This window comes from Dreissena polymorpha, chromosome 2 (genome assembly GCF_020536995.1).
Source record: "Dreissena polymorpha isolate Duluth1 chromosome 2, UMN_Dpol_1.0, whole genome shotgun sequence".
Taxonomy (NCBI): domain Eukaryota; kingdom Metazoa; phylum Mollusca; class Bivalvia; order Myida; family Dreissenidae; genus Dreissena; species Dreissena polymorpha.
Window position 1 is genome coordinate 68,569,179 of NC_068356.1, and position 23,550 is coordinate 68,592,728.

At 35.3% G+C, this 23,550-nt stretch overlaps 1 long non-coding RNA gene across 1 annotated transcript in view; it reads right to left on the minus strand.

The window, feature by feature from the left end:
- Positions 1-6,708: 6,708 nt before the first annotated feature.
- Positions 6,709-23,550, minus strand: part of LOC127867471 (uncharacterized) — a 45,335-nt gene continuing 28,493 nt past the window's right edge. Inside the window, exon 4 of the long non-coding RNA XR_008043508.1 lies at positions 6,709-7,264. This is a non-coding gene — a long non-coding RNA (uncharacterized LOC127867471). The remainder of the gene's footprint in view (positions 7,265-23,550) is intronic.

Sequence of the window (23,550 nt, forward strand, 5' to 3'; positions counted from 1 at the left end):
ACAGATTTCAATGACGAAATAATTGGACTGTTCCATTTTTAGTTAGTAACGGGTTGAAAGAAAATCTAAATTATAATTTCGTTTTTATTAGAGGTTAACACGTGGATAAATATTCATACTGTTTATCGTAACAACCCTACAGTTATAAAGCCTGTAACGTGAAAGTTCTTTTACCGGTAAGTGAAATTTTAATACGGTTTAATAGTGAATTGAGTTTTAAATTAAATTTAAATTAAGTATTAATTTAAAAAAAAATGTTTGAAAGTGTGAGTTTGTAACCTACTAGTATTTTCTCTTTGAAATCAAACCTCCTCTATATAAAATTTCATAGTAAATTCATTATTAAATGTTTAACATCTACAAGACAGTTTTCACAGAAATGTTTAATAAGCTATGACTCTAGAGGAGGTTTGAATTCAAAAAAGAAAACACTATTATCGTTCAGACCTTTGACCTTCTGTATCAGTTCCATCCATTCGCTGTTTCTCTTTCCTTGTCCAATCAAAAGACGTGTTACACCCACCATCAAAAGATGAAGCATTGAGCACAATGGGTAATTGACAGATCGGGGATGTGTTTACAAGGTGATAAGAAAACAATGCCTTGGGGCTTATCTCCACTGGCGAGTAAATTAGCGCAAATCCTCTTGTGTATCAGGGGCAATAAAACACATCTGCACATTTGTATTGCAGGGAAGTGTACTGTGGGCCCTTTCATGCGAAAACATTTGCAGTAGGCCCATTATTAAACAAGAGCACCGCCTTGGGGGTGCAGACCGCTCATCTATTTTCTTTTTAAAGGTGAAGGGACTCTCATTTTCAATCACAAAGGAGGGAGGAGTGGAGTGAAGAGGGGTGTATAGTGTGGGGTTGTGGATATTTATTACATTATCTTCCAAAAAAGCGAAAAAAAAAAATAAAAAAATATAGTGTGAGGGTGTGGTGATAATTTGTGAGATGATCTTAAAAAAAAAAAAAAATCAAAAAAAAAAATTGGGGGGGGGGGGGGGGGTGGGGTGGGGTGGGGGTATAGTGTGAGGGTGTGGTGGTCATTTGTGAGATGATCTTAAAAAAAAAAAAAAAAAAAATTAGGGGGGGGGGGGGGAGGGGGGAGGGCACGGGGGAGGGGGGGAGGGCACGGGGGATGGTTTGGGTGAAGTCTATTGTGGTATGTCAGGTAAGAGTAGTTTCATCAAAGTATCAATCAAATCTAATCATAAATAAAGAAGTTATGGCAATTTTAGCAAAATTTAATAATTTGACCTTGAGAGTCAAGGTCATTCAAAGGTCAAAGTAAAATTCAAGTTGCCAGGTACAGTAACCTCATGATAGCATGTAAGTATTTGAAGTTTGAAAGCAATAGCCTTGATACTTCAAGTGGATCGAAACACAAAATTTAACCATATATTAAAAGTTACTAAGTCAAAAAAGGGCCATAATTCCGTAACAATGACAACCAGAGTTATGCAACTTGTCCTTTTACTGTACCCTTATGATAGTTTGTGAGTGTTCCAAGTATGAAAGCAATATCTATGATACTTTAGGGGTAAAGTGGACCAAAACATAAATCTTAACCAAATTTTCAATTTTCTAAGTATAAATGGCCCATAATTCCGTCCAAATGCCAGTCAGAGTTACATAACTTTGCCTGCACCGTCCCCTTATGATAGTTCATAAATCTTGCAAGTATGAAAGCAATAGCTTTGATACTGTATGAATAAAGTGGACCTAAACACAAAACTTAATCAAATTTTCAATTTTCTAAGTATAAAAAGGGCACATAATTCTGTCAAAATGCCAGTCAGAGTTACATTACTTTGCCTGCACAGTCCCCTTATGATAGTTAGTAAGTGTTGCAAGTATGAAAGCAATAGCTTTGATGCTTAAGGAATAAAATGGACCTAAACACAAAACTTAACCAAAATTGTCAATTTTCCAAGTATAAAAAGGGCACATAATTCTGTCAAAATGCATGCCAGAGTTATCTAACTTTGCCTGCCCAGTCCCCTCATGATAGTAAGTAAGTGTACCAAGTTTGAATGCAATAGCATTGATACTTACTGAGAAAAGTGGAACTAAACGCAAAACTTAACCAAAATTTTCAATTTTTTAAGTATAAAAAGGGCACATAATTCTGTCAAAATGCACGCCAGAGTTATCTAACTTTGCCTGTCCAGTCCCCTCATGATAGTAAGTAAGTGTACCAAGTTTGAATGCAATAGCATTGATACTTTCTGAGAAAAGTGGACCTAAACGCAAAACTTAACCGGACGCCGACGCCAACGCCGACGCCGACGCCAAGGTGATGACAATAGCTCATAATTTTTTTTCAAAAAATAGATGAGCTAAAAATCATAACTCGACAGCTAGCTGGGGGGGGGGCCCGGGTCCCTGGGCCCAGTGCCTGGGTACGGGCCTGGAAAGCATTAATTAAGGACATTTATTCGATGACAAATGGTTGAAAATAATAAAGCTGTCGTCTAATTAATTTTGTAATATGAGAACTCTTAATTTTCTGTTGGTATAGGAAAAAATGATTTCAGGCGTGGCAAAATGCATCGTCCATGGTGGATATGTTATTCATTATATCATTTGAAAAATTTAGCCATTGAAAAAAAAACACAATTATGGTGTCAAGCCATCTTATAACATGTATATCTCAATAAGTAATATTCATACATGACTAATACTTTATATCAGCTCAATCAAATATCGCCATCAATATTGTCGGAAATACTTAATCAAAACTGGATTGCGGTCACTAGGTCAAATACTGAGAGTACATGCTCAAGAGACTTTGTCCATTAAAAACTTGTACATTGTACCAAAACAATCGCTGTATCATCATAATGCTCTTTTTACTGGCATTTACAGTTTTCACTTTTTCTTATGGCCACTGATAAAAACCTAAGAAATCTTTTTCTTATGGCCACTGATAAAAACCTAAGAAATATACTTTAGGGATGGAGAAATGCACACTCAAAACAACTGAATGTGAGTAAAATTAATATAAATAATGTAATGGATTGAGAATTGTCTTTAACCCTTTATACCAATTTCATAAAAATTGAATGATAATTTGGGGAAAAATATTACCTTCTTAATTTGGTTAACTAAAATTCCTTTAACAAAAGCAATCTAACCAAACTGTAATTTGCCGTTTATGACAACGACTGCAACGACAAAGCTTTATCTGAAATTGTATATCCCATGTGAGGAAATCGACCTGAACTATACACATTTACAAATTGTCATCAGAATTTTGATTCCAGAAATAGCTCCCACACACACCCAACTTACGACATTTGCTCTTAATGGCACTAAAGAAGAGAATTCTCCATTCAATTTGATTCGAGTGTGTAAAAACAAATGTATTACTTGCCCACGATTTCATTGATAAAGTTCTATTTTTGTAAACGTTAACTATTTCCTGATCACTCCTTCAGAATATTTTAGAGCAGATATTAACAGACGAAAGTGGTATTCTTAATCTAATATGGTTAAATTAGTGCTTTCATTTTGTAGTTGAAATGGATAAGCATCGGTAAATTACATGGCATGGATAACAATAATTTGTAGGTTAATTTGTGATCGATTATTTTACTTCTTATTACAACATGAAGAAGATCAATGAATACCTAATAAGCACTTCTCCTCACCTCCACTTGTTATTAACGCCAATCAGGAAATGTAACCTTTTTTCCGTTTAAATCCTTCATTGAATGAAACCTTATTTATTGTTAGTTGGTTTCCAACAGACCAACCAAAACATTCCTTTCATCAACCCTTAGAGATCCATCAACTTTCATTTAAACTACTTAAGAAAGTTAAGAATGACGTATTAAAGCGAGAAACGAAGTAAAAATCATTAATGAATGAAAATTAATATTTCCCACGACATTTTGCAACAAAGGTCAATGACTTACATTCAAACAACATGATATCCATTCATGATGCTCCTATGTAGTTAAACCACTCCAAAGTAACACAATTATCAATGAAGTAGTAATCTTACGAAATGCAACCATATCAAGGAGGAAGTAAATTTCAAAACACATGATGAGAAAATACAAGGATTTCACTTGAAATCATAGTCTCCAATCTGTTTTAAGAATAAAGCCTTAGATGATGTCACAGAAAAAAAACGAAGTTAAGAAGCCAAAGAAAAACTATAATCTTTTCTCGCAAAAATTACTAGATAATTTTCTTTCTAATTCATTCAGGAGCGGGTCAACGTCAATCCCTTTCTGTAATTCCACTAAATTCAGGGAATTATGTACAATGTAAATACAATCTTGCTGATTGGAAAATTTGATATTTTTTAGAGAGTTTCTGTTGACTGACATTTGATTCTTTATTTGTTAATCTCTGAGTTCTTTTATGATGGAAAATACTTTGTTACAACAGAGGTTACATTTATGTAACTGTTCAACTTAATCCTGCTTTAATTGCGACTTGTTTTAAAATAATATTCACACTATTTTCATTTATATATAGCATAAAGAAGTTATTACTTGAAAGCAACTTCTATAAACTTTGGTTTAAGATGGAAGAAAATTAGCCGCTAACAAGAGTGCCCAACTGTCACAAGATAAATCCGTTTGAAGATTTTGGACTACTTGATAACTTTACCATGACCCATATTTGAACTTGACCTAAATGTCATCTAGACACAACTTCTGACCAAATTTGGTGAAGATCAGATGAGGTGACCGTGTGACCTAGTTTTTGACCCCGCATGACTCATATTCGAACTTGAACTAGATATTGTCTATACAACTGCTGACCAAATATGGTGAAGATCGGATGAAAACTACTTCAACTAGAAAGCGGACACCATGGTTAATCCTTGAAATGCACTAAGTGACCCCGTGACCTAGTTATTGACCCGGCATGACCCATATATCGAACTTGACCTAGATATTGTCTAGATACAAGTTTGGTGAAGATCGGATGAAAACTTCTTCAATAAGAGAGCGGACACCTTGCTAAATCCTTGAAATGCACTAAGTGACCCCAAAACCTAGCTTTTGACTCGGCATGACCCATATTCAAACTTGACCTAGATATTGTCTAGATACAACTTCTAATCAAGTTTGGTAAAGATTGGATGAAAACTACTTCATTTAGAGAGCGGACACCATGCTAAATCCTTAATTGAAATGCACTTAGTGACCTAGTTTTTGACCCGGTATGACCCATACAACTTCTGACCAAGTTTGGTGAAGATCGGATGAAAACTATTTAAATTAGAGAGTGGACACTGCTGTGGACACCGTCCACCAAGGGTGAAACTATAATACGCCCCATTTTCAACAGGCCTAGCTTGTTTTAGATAAGGTTGTAATGATAAAATTGTGTATATACACTGCAGATCCACCGCCATTCCTTACACAAACTTTTATTAAAATGTGTCCCTAAATAGAAGTTTGAGTATTTCAACCATTCAAACACGGTTCCCTTATATTGATCGCGGGCAAACCCAATCTCCACCCACCCTTGCTACTTCACATTAGTGTGTTTAAGTAAACTTTTAATATTAGTTTTCATTAGACATCAAAATAATGGAATGTTTTCCTGGAGTTAGGTTCGGTTATGATCAACAGAACAATAGTCCGTGTTATAATAGTTTTTTCTCACCCCATCCAAGCTTTTCCTTCAGATACCAAAAAGGAAACCAAATTACAAAGGCTTCTTATAGTTTCACTAATTTTATTAGAACTGATACTGATGAGAATACCAAAGTTGTTAAAATTGAGAGCATTCAAGACAAAATATCATCTGTTACTTTTGTAAGCAAAAAGAAATATGCTGGCATTTTAATTCAATGCTTTGTACATAGTTTTACATTGCTTAATTCAATACAACCAAAAGCACAAAAATGGCTTGTGCATGTATTTTGTTTTTATGATTTGCCTCTCCATTGTTTTTTATTCGCTAGACACGGTATTTACAGATAAACAAAGTTTATGACACAACTATTCATCATATTTTGGGAATTTTCCAGCAAGCAAGTATTTCCTTGTTTTTCATACCACCTAAAAACAATATTGCAGATTGCACACTCATCAAAAGATCATTATACAACTGCCTAATACTTCATTCCACTCTACATAATGTGAACAGCCTTACAGCCTTATCAGCAATGCTTTCAAATCAATTCTTTCTACTTCCTATGTCTTGAACACATGAACATTGTATTATACTTAACACTTTATGCACTCAAGTTATGCAATTTCAAATTTCATAGCATACAAAAAGGATAACTCGTTAAACGTTGCTTAGATCTGAATCAATATATGGCTCTTATTTCCGCAACTGATCCAAGTGCTTCTAGTTTTCCTTCCCCTAAACTAATGTGATTATAAAGCCAGTATAAGATTTAACAATCATTTTGAACAAGTTTGGTGAAGATCTGATGGAAACTGTTTGATTGAGCTAAGAAAACAACCACTGTTATCATCTGGTCGGACAAAAGTACTAAAATAAATACCACAATTGTAGATGAAGGTGCGTTGTGGGGGGAGGGGTCGTACAAATGAAAGATGTAAAAAAAAATTGTATGTATATCTACCTGTTCATCCCTGAAGAGTCTGCATTGTATTCTAAGTCAGATTTGCACTGATGTCAGGTATGATGTCATCACTGTTGTTACATATGATGTTATGTTTGTTGTCATCTCACTGTTGTTATGTACCATATGTTGTCATCTCACTGTATGATGCCATCACTGTTGGCACGGCTATGTCAGCACTGTTTCAATACATGTAGCAATGTAATAGCTGTTGCCATTAGCATGTGTCTCATATTCTGTCATTAGTAATTCCTTACTGATGCCTTCACACTTAGCTCTTGTTCTCATTATTATGTCCAAATAATACAACAGGGTTGTGCTATCATTTTGCAATAGATGACATCATTATTGTTGTTTGTATGATGTAATCAAGATCCAGCCTGGTAGACTGAGATGATGCTAAAATTTGTCCACACAAAGACGTTTTGAGACATTATGAGCTGTATCATTTCGTGCCAGTGATTTTGGTAAAATGATAAACATAGTTACATTTCCAATGCATTATTTTTTGTATCATTTTTGTTGCCATACATTAGAGTCCTCTGTATCGTGTCCCAACCATTTATTATAGTTTTTGAAAACATTACAAATATTCTAGAAGCATGTTCATGATTTTTCACCAATCCGCCATTCCATTCAACTTGCCACCATGTTTGCTCTTGAGGAGATCTTCGAAGATGATAGAGCCAATCTAAAAACAGAAATCAATAGCAAATTACAATGGCAAGTAACTCAACTGACAACAAATATACCATCCAATTAATGAGAGCAATCAAACAAAAGTCAACGCGAAATTTCCTGGTGAAGAAGTGGTCTGTATTGCATAACTCTTGGAATTCTTATTCAGCCATGTCATATTGGCTGAGAACATGTTCAGTGTTGAGACTTATGTTATGGGGTATTTTTTTATTTTTTTTTTCAGTTTTATGAAAATCCTTCCATCCATCAAATAAAATTATGTACACCCCCGCTCTGAACTTGAGAATGCATGTGTATCCAAGTAATGTAATCAATGTTCATGTGTGCGTTTTTTTGTGACCAGGTCTAAATCAAATATGGATATCACTAATCAAACAATTTCTGCCATCCTTAATGTGTTTTTGTGACCTGGTCTTGAGCAAAGCCAGTATTCTGAGAACATGAACACGAGTATGAATAACGAGCCAAGAATTCCATTAATAAATCTCTTGGCCTTGCTGTCAATTAACTCTAGTAATTGACTACATGTATCCAAAGAACTGTTTTCCAACTGGTCGACTGCGTGCAATGACACTGTATATGGTGTCTTTTCCTAAATCATGTACAATCTTCCAATTACATGTGACCATGATGATTGATCTACAGTTTTATGGTTGTTTACTCTTCATATATAATGCAAACTTTGAGCTAATATTCCAGAGATAACATTGTCTGTAAAAAAAATGCAGGCTTATCTTGGACGACACTTGATTTTTGCTAATAAGAGACTTTCTTGAAAAGAAAAGCAGAAAGTGTTGCCCTGGTTAGCCTGTGCAGACTGCACAAGCTAATTTGGGACTACACTTTACACATATGCATTAAACCTCTTTTCACAGAGCTCGGCCCAAATGTTCTTCGCAAAGTTCATGATAATTGGGACAAACATGTGACCGCTGGTGTATTCACAAGGTTTTAATATAGTCACATGACTGCTCTGCCCTCTGACGGCAATGTTTTTTAACTCCTCAGAATCATTTTGAACTTGGCCTAGTTATCACTAGAACAAACGCTCTGAGCAAGTTTGATCATTTTTGGGAACAAATATGAAATATTGAGTGTTTACAAGCTTTTTCTTCAGGTTGACCTTGTGACCTAGCTGTTGACCTCACTTGACCCTGATTGGAATTTGGCTTAAGCAAAAATGTTCTGACCAAGTGTAATAAAGATTGGGCAACAAATGTGGCTTTTAGTGTGTTAACTAGGTCAATGGTGGACATGGAAAAAGCACAATGGATGACTTATGACAAGAAAAAGGTGATCATAAATTCCCATCATAAGCAGTTTGTGCTCAGGGGAGATTAAATTGTATTGATCAAGAATATGTGTCATAATTGGTTATTTTTGTGAACCACACATATCTGTTAAGATTTTTTTTCAACCTAGTCCATAAATTATATTTTACATTTTACCAATTTGGTCCCTACTTAACATGCCCTTAATAACGACAAAAATACTGAATACAACCTTTTTCAATAGATCTTTTCACCAAAATGTATGGGCCGCTCTCTGTGAAAAGGGGGTTTAATGCATGTGCGTAAAGGGTAGTCCCAGATTAGCCTGTGCAGTCCGCACAGGCTAATCAGGGATGACTCTTTCCGCTTTTATGATTTGTTTAAAACAAGAGGGACATGATGGCCCTGAATCTCTCACCTGACTAACCAAATACAATCCCAACCCAGATTTCACCAAGATAAACATTCTGACCAAATTTAATAAAGATAAGATGAAAACTGTGACCTCAATTGTTTACACAAGGTTTTTCTATTATTTGACCTAGTGACCTAGTTTTTGACCCCAGACGACCCAAATACAATCCCAACCCAGATTTCATCAAGATAAACATTCTGACCAAATTTCATAAAGATTGGATGAAAACTGTGACCTCTACTGTCTACACGAGATTTTTCTATTATTTGACCTAGTTTTTGACCTAGTGACCTAGTTTTTGACCCCAGATGACCCAAATACAATCCCAACCCAGATTTCATCAAGATAAACATTCTGACCAAATTTCATAAAGATTGGATAAAAACTGCGACCTCTATTGTCTACACAAGGTTTTTCTATTTTTTGACCTATTATGTGACCTAGTTTTTGACCTAGTGACCTAGTTTTTGACCCCAGATGACCCAAATACAATCCCAACCCAGATTTCATCAAGATAAACATTCTGACCAAATTTCATAAAGATTGGATGAAAACTGTGACCTCTACTGTCTACACAAACAAATTGTTGACAGACGCACGCACACACGCACGCACATACGGCCTCGGACATCACACGGTCACATAAGCTCTCCATGTCACTTCGTGACAGGTGAGCTAAAAAGTCTCTTTAAAAAAAAATCAAGTTTAGGCAGAAAGTGTCATCCCTGACTGCACATGCTAATCTGGGATGACACTTCACGCACATGCATTAAGCCCCCTTTTCACAGAGCACAGCTCAATTATATAACTAAGTAACTACTGCTTTAACCAATCTTGCCTAATTGATAAGGTTATATTTTCAGTCAATGACCGTCTATTCTAGCTCCGTCAAATCAATTCCTCAGTCTGTAGCCAATCATCAACTAACAAAATAAGAATGTGAAACAGCATTCCAAAGCATTACAAAGACGAACACCTTCCAGCTGCTAGTTGACTGGCTTTATATATAACAATTTCTGCAAAATCAATATCTGATTATTAAACTCTACATGTATACGTAAATTAACTTGTGAACCTTACTTATAGCCAATACACATTAGCAGCAATTTCACAGGTTTGTTGAATGCTTTAACAAGTTATAATATATAATTATGTGATAAAAGAACAGAACATAAAAAAAATTATTTCCAACAAAAGGAAATAAAAGTTATTCAATAGAAAGCAATAGAATAGTCAATGGTACACAACTTAAAATAAAACGTATTTCTATTATCAATATTTCAATGACTTGTTAATTATATATGATGTACAAAAAAGAAAATACATGAAAAGTCCCCTTTACGACTGACAAACACAATTATCAGTTAAATATTATAAATTCATCATACCTTAGAACTTTTTTACGTTATTAACCATCTTCCAACAAATTCAAGGAGTATGAATTTAGGGCTTACATCTGCATTCAAAATATGTATCCTCATTGCCAGTTCAAAATCCAAGCAAAATATCACAGCATCAATTAAATATAAATATCATAGAAACAATAGCAATACTACAGCATCATTATTGGGCAAAGTGCAATCCAATACAATACATCACTATGTTTCCACACCAATAAAATAAACTCTACACATGTTGCACAGGTAAAACCAGCCATTTTTTACAGGCAAAGCAATTATAAAAGGTATAACAGCAAACTTCACAGTCACCTATATCTGGAAATATATATTTTAATTATTACCAATATTTCAACCAACATATTGCATCAGTTTAGCCTTGTTCTTAACCCATTTATGCCTAGTGGACTCTTCCATCCTTCTTAATTGGATAACTATTCATTTCCAAAATTAGGGATGTCTATTACCAATATTTCAACCAACATATTGCATCAGTTTAGCCTTGTTCTTAACCCATTTATGCCTAGTGGACTCTTCCATCCTTCTTAATTGGATTACTATTCATTTCCAAAATTAGGGATGTCTAGTATAGTTATTTCTATATTTAGAATATTTTGTACAGAAATTCCTTTTAGCAAACAGCGCAGACCCTGATGAGACGCCGCATCATGCGGCGTCTCATCTGGGTCTATGCTGTTTGCCAAGGTCTTTTTTCTAAACGCTAGGCATAAATGGTTTAATGACAAATTCACTCAAATGTCTGACAGATTCACTTCACTGCCTTAGGGATAGGAACTGGTCAAGTAATATAAGAGATTCCAGCAAGCCATTATTTATTGGTTTATTTCTATAAGCCAGCAACAAATAAAGATAATAATTTCTCGGTTTACTTATAGTCCACACCTATCTGCCTCCGTTAGATATCTTCTACAGTTATTGCTTTTTTATTTGCGGAAATCATCCCTGTTCATCTATCAAGTGATGTCTATTATTGGCCATCTATATTGGATGGGCCTACACGTGAACGTGAACGGCACTTGATGCGATGATCTGGTTTCAAGTACGTTTATTAATACTCGCACATAGGTGTTCCAGTGGCACGAAAGTACCACCCACTTACCTGTACCAATCAATACGTCTTTGATTTGTAATCATCAGTAATACAACATGAGACTAAGGAACTTTGTAATGACTAGTGAAAATGTCATATAGTGATATTCATTCTATGATTATATTGTTAAGTTTTTGTGCAACATCTAAATTAGTTGTATTGTTCCGTTATAAATGAATTTTGTGGTTCTGTATTAAAATAGCTAGAAAAGACTGACATTTTGTATTTGTTCAATAGATAGAAAACCTGACATTAAAGTACATTAATAGTGCATTAATAGTGCATAATTTCATTCCAGGTTGATTTAAAAATAATTTGCAAGTGACAGATTTAAAATTGCTTTTTTCATTATGCTAATATTAATATACAAAGTATGATACATTTCAAAAATGTGTAATCATACCTAATATTCAATTTACATGTATATGATCAAATCAGACATATTTTTCAATATATGACTTTATTTTTACTGTCTCTGCATATGGAGGAAAGCTGGAGTGGTCTCACTAAAAACATTTAAAATAAATTAACCTAATTTTACTATTACTAACTGAGCACTATACCATTGCTAAAATACTGAATACTTATAATAAATTATATATATTTATACTATGCTGTATATGTGAAATATTGGTACCATTAATACTGCATTGTATATGTGAAATATTGGTTTTACTATATAGATAGTAAAAATAGTTTTTCTCATTATGCCAAAAGCATGCACTATTGTAATATTTATATATTCTAAATAGTTTTCTCAATATACCAAAAAGCGATTTCGGTATATTATGTTTATGTTAACAAATAAATATTTAATGACCATCAAGCACTAACATTGCATTCACGATCTTTGACCTGTATTACTAATATCTTTCTTCCTCTGTATTCAACTAACAATCACAGCAATCTTTACCTGAAGAATTACCATTTGCTTTATCTAATTGTAGGCTAGAAGCTTATTTGTAGCTTAATTGCCGAAATAAATGTTGTTGTTGTTGTTGTTGTATATAACCTCAAGAAGCATAAATAATGATTCATATATGCACATATGTAATCAAGAGGAATCACCAACCCATATGTAGTCAAGGGAGATGATTGAGACAGATGATGTCCATTGAGATCATTGATTAAATGTCATATCTCTCATATCTAGAAATGCAAGAGTTTGACCGGTTCACCTACCAAAACCATCACTTAACCAGTTAATTTAAAAAAAAAGGTTAACCTAACTTTTTATTATGCTTTTTCATGGAATAAAACTTGTGATTTTACTTGTTTTGTGCAACATGCTGCAAACTTTCACTGGCGTCTAGTTTGAGCAACATGTCACACCAACAAAAGTGATAAATAACATGTCACACACACAGCAACAAAACTATTGCCAAGCCATATAGTCCCCTACCGGCTCCACCATTGTCAGAAATTCCACCACTGTCAGATTATTAGTTTTTATTTGTTGTCATAGCAACCACAATTTTTGACGTAGGAACAAGAAGAAATGACGTGCATAATGCCCATATTGCCATCTATCCATGTTTCAAGTTTCATGAAAAAAATATTAAGAACTTTTAAAGTTATCGCAGGATCCAGAGAACCACCATTTTCAGCAGTATTTCTAATCTATTTGTTGCCATAGCAACCAGAATTTTTGACGTAGGAACAAAATGAAATGACGTGCATAATGTTCATATTGCCATCTATCCATGTTTAAAGTTTCATGAAAAAATATTAAGAACTTTTAAAGTTATCACAGGATCCAGAAAAGTGTGACTGACTGACAGACAGACAGACAGAGCGCAAACCATAAGTCCTCTCCGGTGAAACCGGTAGGGGACAATAAAGCAATATATCAGTACCTTTGTGGTTACATGATGGCAATAGCACAGGCTAATCTGGGAGGACACTTTACGCTCATGCATTAAAACCCCTTTTCACAGAGCCTGGCCCAAATATAACTAGAGCTTTGTCACAGACGAATACCCCCACATGCCGCATTGACACAGAATATTTTGCATGTTGTCTTCACAAAAAACAGCGGACAACGTGCTGAATGATTAAAACGCACTAAGTGACCCAGTGACCTAGTTTTTGACCGGGCATGACCCATATTCAAACTTGACCTAGCCATCATATAGATACAACTTCTGACCAAGTTAAGTGAAGATGGGATGAAAACTACTTGAATTAGAGAGCGGAAACCATGCTCAATGTTTAAAACGCACTAAGTGACCCCTTGACCTATTTTTTGACCTGGCATGACCCATATTCGAACTTGACCTAGACACCATCAAGATACAAAATCTGACCCAGTTTGGTGAACATCGGATGAAAACAACTTGAATTAGAGAGCAGACACTTACTACTGACCGACCGACCAAACGATCAACCGACAGAGAGACAAGCTCACTCCTATACACCCCCCTAAACTTCGTTTGTGGGGGTAGAATAAATTATCCTTTGTTAACTACAGATCCGTTTCTATATTATAAATTGTATTGAACATTCTACAAAGGGTTTTTAACTTTAAGATGGTTAGATTCAAAAGAATTCTCTGGTCTTGGAAAAGTTGAGTAAAACATTTTAAAGGTTTTTATGTTGCATTCCGTAGATATTTACCTACACTCTCTCAGTATTTTGATACTACAGCTTGCAAACAGGACAGGACAAATTCTATTATTGATAACCTACAGTATAAAAAAAAACTTACGTGAAACTGCCACAGATTAACAAAATTGTATGAAGGTAAGGTTTTTAACTCTTTCAGTGCTGGAACCGAATTTTGAAGGCCTTTGCAAACAGTTTGGATCCAGATGAGACACCACAGAACATGGCGTCTAATCAGGATCCAAACTGTTTGCTATTTTTATAGTATTCTTTGAAAAAAATCGAAGAAAATGCTAATTTTAGAAATTCAGCAGACCACATTTTAGCAGACGACAAATTTCCCAGCATGCAAAGGGTTAATCACAAGTTGTATGCATAGCGACTGGGGTCTGAGAGCCATTCATAGCAGAACAAAGCAGAAAATAGGATGATTCCTTCTGAATAAATTGGAACACTAACTTGATAAATAAATGTTACTTTCTAGAACACCTATTTATTGTCTCTGCATAAGTTAATTACTGAAAACAATGTGAGAGTATGAGCCTTTTTGAAGAAGAATTGCTCAATGTCAGCCAACATATAGTTCTGCCCCAGAAAGAGGCCACATTCCACTATTAATAAGCAAAACGCAAGATATGTGTGAATGTGGACCTTTTGTATGTCTGTCTGTCACTGAACAAATGTACAGCATCAAAATAGGTCTTGACTGCATTATGCACATACCCTGAGGGGTAAACAGAAAACTGTTGTAAACAAGGGCTGTTTGTAAAACATGCATGCCCCCCATACGGGCTCTCAGTTGTAGTGACAGCCATTTTGTAAATATTTTTTTGTCACTGTGACCTTGACCTTTGACCTAGTGACCTCAAAATCAATAGGGGTCATCTGCGAGTCATGATCAATGTACCTATGAAGTTTCATGATCCTAGCCATAAGCTTTCTTGAGTTATCATCAGGAAACCATTTTACTATTTCGGGTCACTGTGACCTTGACCTTTGACCTAGTGACCTGAAAATCAATAGGGGTCATCTGCCAGTCATGATCAATGTACCTATCAAGTTTCATGATCCTAGGCATAAGCGTTCTTGAGTTATCATCCGGAAACCATTTTACTATTTCGGGTCACCGTGACCTTGACCTTTGATCTAGTGACCTCAAAATTAATAGGGGTCATCTGCGAGTCATGATCAATGTACCTATCAAGTTTCATGATCCTAGGCATAAGCGTCCTTGAGTTATCATCCGGAAACCATTTTACTATTTCGGGTCAACGTGACCTTGACCTTTGACCTAGTGACCTGAAAATCAATAGGGGTCATCTGCTAGTCATGATCAATCTACCTATCAAGTTTCATGATCCTAGGCATAAGCGTTCTTGAATTATCATCCGGAAACCATTTTACTATTTCGGGTCACCGTGACCTTGACCTTTGACCTAGTGACCTGAAAATCAATAGAGGTCATCTGCTAGTCATGATCAATCTACCTATCAAGTTTCATGATCCTAGGCATAAGCGTTCTTGAGTTATCATCCAAAAACCATTTTACTATTTCGGGTCACCGTAACCTTGACCTTTGACCTAGTGACCTCAAAATCAAAAGGGGTCATCTACGAGTCATGGTCAATGTACCTATGAAGTTTCATGATCCTAGGCCCAAGCGTTCTTAAGTTATCGTCTGACAACCACCTGGTGGACGGACCGACAGACTGACAGACAGACAGACAGACCGACAGACCAACATCAGCAAAGCAATATACCCCCTCTTCTTCGAAGGGGGGCATAATAAAATAAACAAGAGGGCCATCAGGCCCTAAGGCGCTCACCTGAAAGCCAAAGGAACTAGACTATTCTGAAACAAGAGGGCCATCAGGCCCTAAGGCGCTCACCTGAAAGCCAAAGGAACTAGACTATTCTGGAAAAAATGCAAGCTGATTCACGAAGATTATTTTGGACCAAAAAAGTAACTTTTAACATGTTTTTTTTTATATTTGACCTTGTGACCTGGTTTTTGAGCTCAGATGACCCAGCTTCAATCTCTGGCAAAATTTCATTGGGACAAATGTTCTGACCAAGTTTCATGAAGATTGGCCAATAAATGTGGCTAATATAGTGTCAACAAGTTTTCACTAAAGCCATATAAGGACAACTGCCCCCCCCCCTGGCGTCCATGTTTTTCAACAAACCATAACCATTTTCAAACTCACTCAAGCTAGTGTTTGAACAAATGTTCAGATCAAGTTTCATAAAGATTGGATAATAAATGTGACTTCTAGATTGTTAACAAGGTTTTGTAGTAAATAGCCATTTAAGGAAAAATGCCACGCCCCCTTGCGGCCATGTTTTTTGACTGATCTCAACCATTTTTGAAGTTAGCCCAGATATTATTAGTTCAAATATTCTGACCAAGTTTCATGAGCATTGGACCACAAATGTGACTTCTAGAGTGTTAACAATGTTTTACCATACAGCCATATAAGGAAAACTGCCCCGCCCCATGGCGGCCATGTTTTTCATTCAACTGGAACCATTTTCGATCTCATCCAAGATATTATTGGGACACATGTTTTGGCCAAGTTTCATGAAGATTGGACTAAAAATGTGACTTCTAGAGTGTTAACAAGGTTTTACTATAGCCATATAAGGAAAACTGCCATGCCCCCATGCGGCCATGTTTTTCAACCAACCGGATTCATTTTCGAACTCGTCCAAGATATTATTGGGACACATGTTCTGACAAAGTTTCATGAAGATTGGACTAAAAATGTGACTTCTAGAGTGTTAACAAGGTTTTACTATAGCCATATAAGGAAAACTGCCACGCCCCCTGGCGGCCATGTTTTTCAACCAACCGGAACCATTTTCGAACTCGTCCAAGATATTATTGAGACACATGTTCTAACCAAGTTTCATGAAGATTGGACAATAAATGTGACCTTTAGAGTGTTAACAAGGTAAATGTTGACGACGCACGACGCACAAAATGCGATCACAATAGCACACCATGAGCACGTTGTGCTCAGGTGAGCTATAAATATTTTGAGATAAAATAGTCTGGCGTTTATCGATTGACTTATTATAACATCAACACAATCCCTAATATCCTGTCAACTACTGATGCTTGGGTGTTACGATTTTTACAGCAAACCAATCAGAATTTGGGTAGAAGAACAATGTGCCAGTGTGCCATCCCAACATACACAAATCAAATACCAATATTAGCTACCATAACATCTCATCAGGAGTATGGTATGTGAGCTACACACATAAAAGCGTGCAATTAATTAGTCGGATATCATAATCCACCAGTGCAACAAGAGCATAATTATCTAACACAGGCCTGACATTCAGATATTTGGCTTGCTCATAATTGAAAATGGTTAATGAGATTATCAAATTCTCAAACACAATTGAGCCTTGGCATGGGAAAACAGAGCTTAATGCATTTGTATTATATAAAAGTGACATTGCAGATTAGCTTGTGCAGTCTGCACAGGCTTATCAGGTGTGACGCTTTCAACTGTTAACGAAATTTGTCTGCTTTAAAGGGGCTTAATGCATTGCGTAAAATGTTGCCCCAGATTTGCCAGTGCAGTCTGCACAAGCTTATCAGGCAAAACTCTTTCTTCCAAACGAAAATCCAGTTTTGGCGAAAAGTAATGTCCCTGATTAGCCTGCGCAGACTGCACAGTCTACTCTAAATCGATACTTTTACGCACATGAATAAAGCACCTGTACCCCAGAACAAGGCTCAATTTTATTGCTTGCTAAGACAATAATTCTGGTCATAAAAATGGCGAACTGCACTCATTAGGTGATAGACAGGAGAATTCTGATCATTTTTCATCCTGAAATTCTCAGGTTTACATAGTTGTACCAGAAAAATTGTTGGCAAAGTTGCTTTCAAGTGTTATGAAGATAACCCTCTTGCACATTATATTATAAATATGATAATTAAATATGACAATGAGAAATTCTTATCCTCTGCATCTCTACATGTAAAGGCCGGTAAACCCTCAAAATCAACAAGGGCTGTTTGTAAAACATGCATGCCCCCCATATGGGCTGTTAGTTGTAGCGGCAGCCATTGTGTGAATACGTTTTTTGTCACTGTGACCTTGACCTTTGACCTTGTGACCTGAAAGTCGGTGGACGGATGGACCGACATGTGCAAAACAATATACCCCCTCTTCTTCGAAGGGGGGCATAATTAATATTTTGTACAATAAAATTGACCCATTTATGCCTAGTGGACTCTCCCATCCTTCTTAATTGGATCAATTTATTTCCAAAAGTAGGCATGTCTAGTATATTTATTTCTATATTTAGAATATTTCTTACAGAAATTCCTTAAAGCAAACAGCGTAGACCCAGATGAGACCCCGTATCATGCGACGTCTCATCTGGGTCTACGCTGTTTTCAAAGGCCTTTTTTCTAGACACTAGGCATAAATGGGTTAACACATAAAAAATCAATGCTCCTTATATAGCAATAGCCAAAATTTCAACGCTAGATGTGGTCTGGTATCATAGATTTAACAAGATGCAAAATGCTCTTTTTTTTTTTGGAACAATATATATTAAACACATGTTCAAGTACCAAGTTATTGTTTATGTGTTGTATAGAAAGATATGGTTTCAGGAAATTAAAATATTAGGTATACATTGATTTTGTATGACTTTACTATTTTTTTCTTTGAATACTAATTACAACCATTTACCACTTAATTTTATACTGATACAGAACAAGAGGGCCATCAGGCCCTAAGGCGCTCACCTGAAAGCCAAAGGAACTAGACTATTCTGAAAAAAATGCAAGCTGATTCATGAAGATTATTTTGAACCAAAAAAGCGACTTTTAACATGTTTTTTTTTATATTTGACCTTGTTACCTTATTTTTTGAGCTCATATGACCCAGCTTCAATCTCTGGCAAAATTTCATTGGGACAAATGTTCTGACCAAGTTTCATGAAGATTGGCCAATAAATGTGGCTAATATAGTGTCAACAAGTTTTCACTAAAGCCATATAAGGACAACTGCCCCCCCCCTTGCGGCCATGTTTTTCAACGAACCATAACCATTTTCAAACTCACTCGAGCTATTGTTGGAACAAATGTTCTGATCAAGTTTCATAAAGATTGGATAATAAATGTGACTTCTAGAGTGTTAACAAGGTTTTGTAGTAAATAGCCATTTAAGGAAAAATGTTTTTCAACCAACCGGAACAATTTTTGAACTTGTCCAAGATTTAATTGGGACACATGTTCCCACCAAGTTTCATGCAGATTGGACTAAAAATGTGACTTCTAGAGTGTTAACAAGGTTTTACTTTAGCCATATAAGAAAAACTGCCACGCCCCCTGGCAGCCATGTTTTTCAACCAACCGGAATTATTTTCGAACTCGTCCAAGATATTATTGAGACACATGTTCTAACCAAGTTTCATGAAGATTGGACAATAAATGTGACCTTTAGAGTGTTAACAAGGTAAATGTTGACGACGCACGACGGACAAAAGGCGATCACAATAGCTCACCATGAGCACGTTGTGCTCAGGTGAGCTAAAAATGAATTCAACAGAAAACAATCGACTGTTTTTAATGCTAGACACAATTTGACCCATTTTGAATGAATTTTTATCAAAATCCTCTGCAATCTACTCATTTAAGCAAGATGAGGTCATTTTATAACAGGAAATGTCACAGTATTTCAGGTTTCATAAGATTGAAATAATTTTGAAATGTGGCATTCGGAAATATTCTTGCACAATTTATACAAATAACCTTTCGCCATTTATCTAACATTAAAAAATGATTGTTTTACAGAAACAGTAAATTTAAAATGCAGAAATTTTTCAAAATTAAATGATGTAAACCATCTGCTTTGCACAACATTTACATTATATTGACTGGAATCCAGGGTAATTCAACCAGATTTGTCATATGAAGGAATTCTATAATCTTTGAATGAAAATGATTTTGCCTGCCATAATCCTCCCCCGCAATCACTTCCTTTGTGATTTTAAATGTCTATACATTAAATGGATTATCATACATAAATAACTTTCAATTTTGTTCAGTAATGATCATGCACATTTTCCTTGTTAAAGTAACTTTATTTTCCTCTTTCTTTTTTTTAACAACCTAAAAGTTCATGCAGACAAAATGCATCGCCTTGTAAAACACACTTCCTTATCTAATAAAATTTTATATCAGCTTGTCGTAATAAAATGAACGCAAACCCAGGACTTCTAAACTATTCAAAATACCTGGTTACAGTGCACTGACTTCTGCATATGCCAATTAATGCATTCTCTTTGCACAGTATATTCTACAACAGATATTCTCTACCAAAAATCTTGGCAATTATCATGGTTTACAAATATCACTTACATAATTACTATCCCACTTACAAGAGTCAGAGTTCTGTTCCTTGAACAAGTTTTAACTCCCTTTGACTATATTCATGTAACATTATTTTACATATTTTAGATATGTTTGTATTATTGTATATATATATATATATATATATATACCTTGATGGCCCTAATGTGCTCACCTGATGACCTAGTTTTAAACCAAATGTGCATCAGATTCAAACACTGCATTCATATTGTCCAGATAACAACAGATAACAATTATGACACAATAATTCTGACCAAGCTTTCATCAGTATTGAGTCTCTAGAGGGGTAACAAGGTTTTTCTAAGATTACAGTTTGTGACCTAGATTTTCATCATAATTGTGACCCAGTTTTTCTCAGACTTGATATGGTGACCTAGTTTTAGGACACACCTCATACAAGTTAAATATCTGCGTCCAAAATTTCAAGAGAAACATTCTGACCATGTTTCATGCAGATTGTGGCTTCTCGAGTGGTAAAGGTTTTTTGAAGATGTGATCTGGTTTTGAAATGCACATGTCCTAGATTCAAACTTGGCCTAGATATTTTGATAAAAATACGGCTTTTCGAGTGCTTATAAGCTTACATTTTTTTCAAACATATACAACACTGCAAGATGATGGTTGCCAGTCATAGAGTGATCACAATAGATCACCTTAATATTTAATCTTTTCCCACTCAGAAGCAAAGAAAAAAATGGCTCTGTGCAAACAGCATAAAACTAGAACAGCCTGCAAGTTACTCACAGTCTGTTCAGGTTTAATGCTGTTTGCTGCTCATCAGTATCTAAGGGTTGGAAATGAAGCCTTTAAAACTTGAATCTATTAAGAAAGGTCTTAAATTTTATGTTACTTTTAAAGGGACTTTAAATGCGTCAAAAAACCTATGTAAGTGGGCGAGGTTTAAATAACCTATTTTACATTAATTAAACAAGCCAACCGGCCTTTATAAGAATTAAATTAAACGAATCATAATGCATGTATTTACCAAACTGATTTTGCTCTTACAATAAGGCCACGACTTTTTTTTTTATTGGTTTACAAAAATTATTTTGAAAATGGTCCATCGGGCGGTCGAAAAAAAAAAAAAAAAAAAACCATTGGAAAAATAAGTTAATACTAATAACATCAGAACAAAGACATCATATCTTTTATAACCTTAACACAGAGACGAAAAATCAAATTATGCAATGAAACACATCTATATCTTCAAATGAAATGAGTCACCTAAAAGCACCTTTTGTAACATCAGGCAATTTTAAACACTCCATTAAATGACATGCGTTCTTCTCCCATTAAAACGAAAAAACTGCGCTTCATTTCCGTAATTCGATGCGCACCATTACGCAATGCGATGCCCGTTGCATAAATCTTATATAAGATAAACTACTCATACACAAAGTATGTGTTTGCTCTTATTGGACTTATGACATCGTCCATGAAAAAAAATCGACGTAGATCGATCCCCGCGTCGTCGCTGTAATGTTTGTTAAAGTTGTTGTTGTCATGAAAACTCGTTGATTTACAACGCAAAACGTCTTATTTGAACTGACGCGAATTAATACAATCATATTTGTCAACTTGGCTTTTGCTTTATTTTGATAATTTAATCCAAAGTTTAATGTTAGCAAGTGTTTTTACTGGAATTGTAAACAAGGAGCCAGTTAAAGTCTTCCGAAAATGTGCAGTCTGTGTGAATTGACAGTTTGACGTCATCAAAGGAAAGCCGCTTGCTGTCTGAAGCAATAAAGCGACAAATTTCGCGCCGACAAAATTGGCTTCCTTTGTCTAGCAATCAACATGCCGAACCAATCGTGCGTTTGTTTCTCAATTGCAATCCTCCAATTTAATAATAGCACGTGCATAGCTCCGCCTTCGAATCTTTTGCAGAGAACGGAGGCGGAGTTTAACAGTTAATTGAGCTAGTATTTTACGCAAGTTGAGTTCCGATTTGCCGAAATTACTCGGCCCTAAGCATTAAAACGACAAATACATTTATCAATGATTTTCCGAGATATACCGATTTGTTCCGATTTCCAAACTTTCTGTACAGTTCTTATAAACTATGGCGGACGTGTTTACAAAATTCCTAAACACATACATCGTAAATAATGGCAGTGTTTTATTGGATTATTTATACTAATTATCAAATTGCAAGGTAATACTTTTTTATCTACTATAATATCGGGTTTGTTTAATATAATAAACATGTTAAACAATATAGTTGCGTCACAGACTCGGAAATAAATTTTGATGCGGTCGACATTTTACTGACGCTGATTTTCCTATTGTCTGTAATTAAATAAATTTTGAGAAGTGCCCATAAAAGGACTGGTACATACTGTGTCACACTGAAAAATATCCCGATCTCTGTAATATATGTGAACCAATCGTTGATTGTACTTACTTGATTTTATTCGCAACCGTACTCAAACCGGATCGGTTTTTTTTTCTCGTTTCGCTCGTTTTTCAGTGCGGTCGGGAATAAAATATATAAAAAAAAGACGATTTTCCGATTTTATTTTTTTTACCATTTTCCAAAAATTAGGGTCGGCGGTTTTGTAAACCAAGAAATATAAAAGTCGTGGCCTAACTGACCAGTAATCAATAGCACAAACACTCTGCCCACTTAGTTATGTTTACATACAACACTTATTGATTTCTCAGACTTTCTCACTTTGTTGGACCAAGCTGCGGCTATAAAAGACAACTCATTGGTTGATCAATTAATTTTATATAACAGCTGGCGACAGTTCAATTATTGACCCCTTAAATCTGAAATCCACACAAAATGAATTTCAACATTACATTTTTAATAGATTGAAAACAGGGTTTTTTCACTTTTTGTTTCGCAAATGTCAGAAGAAACTAGGTCATTTAAATATCTGTTGTATTTATAAATATACATGTTACTATCACATTTGTTGTAGTACTTTGTTTAAAAAAAAATCAAGTTCCAAATTATAACATAAAAATCGTGAAAAAAATGAATAATATATTAGGAAATATTAGGTTTTTATTACTATATGGAGAGTATTAATAGAGCTATCAATAAACACTGCAAACTCAATGAACAA